At 30.9% G+C, this 3579-nt stretch overlaps 1 non-coding gene across 1 annotated transcript; it reads left to right on the top strand.

The window, feature by feature from the left end:
* Positions 1–1553: 1553 nt before the first annotated feature.
* Positions 1554–1644, top strand: TRNAI-UAU (transfer RNA isoleucine (anticodon UAU)). The gene is given in 2 exon segments: positions 1554–1591; positions 1609–1644. It is a non-coding gene; the product is annotated as a tRNA-Ile (tRNA).
* The last annotated feature ends 1935 nt before the right edge of the window (positions 1645–3579 follow it).

Below are 3579 nucleotides of genomic sequence, written 5' to 3'. Positions count from 1 at the left end.
TTATAACATTATAGGTAGAATTAGCAAATTAGTTTTTTATATATAGAATAAGATAGAGAATACCAAAAATAAAATGTAAATAACAAAAGCATAAGTAAGAGCAGATAATTATTAACGTATAATTATTAAAATAATAGTGAAAAAATAGTAAGATAATAAGCAATTTAGAAAAAAAAAACATGAATAAATGTACAAGCTCGCTTTGGTGGATCGAACAGCTAAATAAAAATAAGAGAATAGTAAATACGGACCTATACTGTAACATCTAAATGCATATATAATTTACCTTATATGAAAGAGGATTTCAGGTGACTTAATAAAAATATATGTGACGTATTTCACTTGAAAACGTTATTTCATTTAGTATTTTTTTTTAAATTGTAACGTATTATTTTTAACAAGATATGAAAAGTTCTTCACGTTAACCTGTCTAACTTAAAATATAGTTTGATAAAGAAATAAAACGTACGTGCACGACGTTAAGTTACGACTTAAGTAATGCAGTTTACGAAACTTGCGAAGCATCGACGTGTAGAGTAAGAAAACGTCCAAATGCAACCGTGTGGTAGGTGCTCCAATTAAAACTTATTTCGAAGCGCCCTGTTCAGAACTACGTCCCGCGTATGCGACTAAAAATATTAACTAATGTTGTTAATATATTTCTAATGACTAATTTAACCTATAAGGATATATTATATACTCTTCCTAGATTTCCGATGTACACTCGTAACCTTTTACATATCTAAAAAAAATTTCCTACGAAAAATATATCTGTACATTTATTATCTATGATACATCACTAATTAAAAACTAATTCTCTCTCTTTCTAATCGTATTTGTCACAGTTGTAGCTAGGAAACATAAAACAGTATAACTTAAATTTTAATTCGGTTTATTATATTTAATGCTTACTTCAACAATTTAATGTTTTTTACACTATTATAATAATGCGCAGAAAGTGTTTTTTTTTTCTCTAGATAATAGAGGCATTTAATAACATCCTCCTTCCTTCTCTCTCACATGATTTCGGATCTTCTACCATGGGATATCATCTATCAAGACCACACGTTTAGGTTATCATCAGGAGCAACACCGCTATAGCTCCAGAAGATAATCTGCTTTTTAAATGCATAATTAGCGTAAAAATACCCTTCGGAAAGTGTTATCTTAGCGAGTAAGTAAGAGCGTGTAATTTGTCTAGCGGGCCCGGGGTTAGAAAGCCCAGGGATATCATTTCTTGGGCGGTTTTTACTACGTTCACCAATTGAACCTTCCCATGTTGTGGCGTTTAGAGTTCATCTGTTGTCCTTGTATCTTTCAAGATGTCCGACGTTAGGCAACGTAATTATTGCACTATTGCTAATTTAACATTATCTTTATATCTTTCCTTTATGTATGTTCATGACTTTTTAGCAAATCTTTTAGCGGCTGTTTGTGAGAATAGATAATAAATCAAGAATAAGCTATAAATTACAGCTTATACCTATAGATATAGCATCAAGTTGTAAGTTCTCTATTTGAATGTAAGTTCTTTATTTGAATTGCAAATTGTCGCTCCAGTGGCGCAATTGGTTAGCGCACGGTACTTATACGACAGTGTCCTGAGCTATGCCGGGGTTGTGAGTTCGAACCTCACCTGGAGCACGTATTTTTGCATATGTATCAGATTTTGGTTAAGCATACGCAACTCAAACAACAATTGAAAGCGATGCATCGTTAGTTCCCGCTTACTAACAATTGTTAATGTCACTAATAGTAAATAATTTATGTCGTTAGATCTTTTATGTTTACTCTTATTATTTTAATAATGAACATGATAGAAACTAAAACCGGTATAGTAAAGTTGATTTAGGTAAGCGAGATTAAAAAATTATAATAAATATATAATCTAAGACAAAGCAATGTAATGTTGTTAGTAGGTACGGAAATATGTTAGTAAGGAAGTTATGAAACTAAAAACAAAGAGAAATCAAAACACTCAATTAGAATGTAATTGACACATAAGTTACTATACGTTTAATTACATGTACCTGTAATATATGATTAGAAAAAATGAGGCCATCGTGCAGACATATCCTGAATAAATTTGCCAAGATGGTTCTGAGATTTAGTACGAAAGAAGATTAAACCTGTCTCACTAAATTAATTACTTATCAAATTTTACATATTGATAAAATTTCTATTATAAAGTGTAAAGCAGTTTGAGCAACCATTTACCTTACGGAGCTAGTAAAATGAAACGCGTTTATCTCCTTAAATCTGGCCTTTGTAGCGCTCAAAAGGCTTTTGTGTCCTGTAATAGATTATTAAATATTTCCCATGGCGGGGTATCTATTGTACGCGCAGCTTTGTCATAATGGCAGATTGGAATCGAAGCTTAAATTCTCTTACTACGTCACATCGCTATGGTCATGTAAGCCTATTAAATACTTGGTTTCGAACGTTACTTGATTTAATTTTTTTAAACGTTAATTTATATCAACATCCATTAAAGTTTTTGGCAAAAAGATTTTTAAGCAAGATGTAAATGTAATTTTAAAGACTTGTTAGTTTTAGTATGTATCAAACACGCAACAGAGTAAAAAAATGGTTTACATTTTTCCTTCCACACGAATACACATAAGTGCACCCTCTCGGAATTCTAGACTCGCGGAAAAAGTGGTGCTCCGAGTAAGATTTGCGTTTTTTCCTTCATTTATTTTTAGAAATAACAGTGCTGTTATTTAAAAATTAATTAACTTATAAATTACATTTTAAATTAATAAAAGTAGTAAACAGTTTATTAGATTATTTACAATAAATAAGTAACGGTAATTCGATAATAAGTCACCAGTCGATTGATGTTCTATTTATAAATTTGTTATATATTATTATGAAATCTTCATCAGTTTTCATCATCTTCATACAAAAGATGGCGCATTAATAAACTTTATAATTTTAAGACGTACCCACTGGATATGACGTTTCAAAAAACATCTTATTAAATTCTCATGTATATTAAAACATGTGTGTCTTTTTGCGCCTTCATTTATATAAATAAATAAAACAGCTATTTGTTTACATTTCTTTTTGATTGTAATTTTTCATGCCCTATTTTTTTTTTGTAAAAAAAGTACAAGTAAAAAATGGAAATTACTGGAATTCAAATTGGATCGGTTGGAAATGGCCTGCACCTAGTGCCTTCTAACTGCCTCAATAAGATCATCTGTCCAATTTGTGGGAGGATGGCACGTGCCTCCCATGTTGCACTTGTTATCGGTTCATGTAGTGTACTGTCAGCTGCATGAGCGATTTGCCCCACACTTTTGACGTTTATTTATTTGAGTTACGTGAATGATTTTGGTTCTTCTGGGCGTCTCGTCATTTGTGATTTGTTGACCATAATAAAAGTGTATTGTTTCAGATCTTTACAGAATTATTCGCAAGTGCTACTCGAAATTTAACTGGAACGATATATGTATGTTGGAATATACATAAGTAGGTATATTATGTGTATATACTTATTAAAAATTATATAATACTTATTAAAAAAGATGTGTTATCGTGGAGTTTCTTTCTGTTTCTTCTCAACGACTGTAC

This window comes from Battus philenor, unplaced genomic scaffold (assembly GCF_028537555.1).
Source record: "Battus philenor isolate CCGP_79_NKW_IND1 unplaced genomic scaffold, ilBatPhil1.0.hap1 SCAF_8, whole genome shotgun sequence".
Classification (NCBI taxonomy): Eukaryota; Metazoa; Arthropoda; class Insecta; order Lepidoptera; family Papilionidae; genus Battus; species Battus philenor.
The sequence above is the reverse complement of the archived record's forward strand: the minus strand, read 5'-3'. Positions and strand labels throughout refer to the sequence as shown.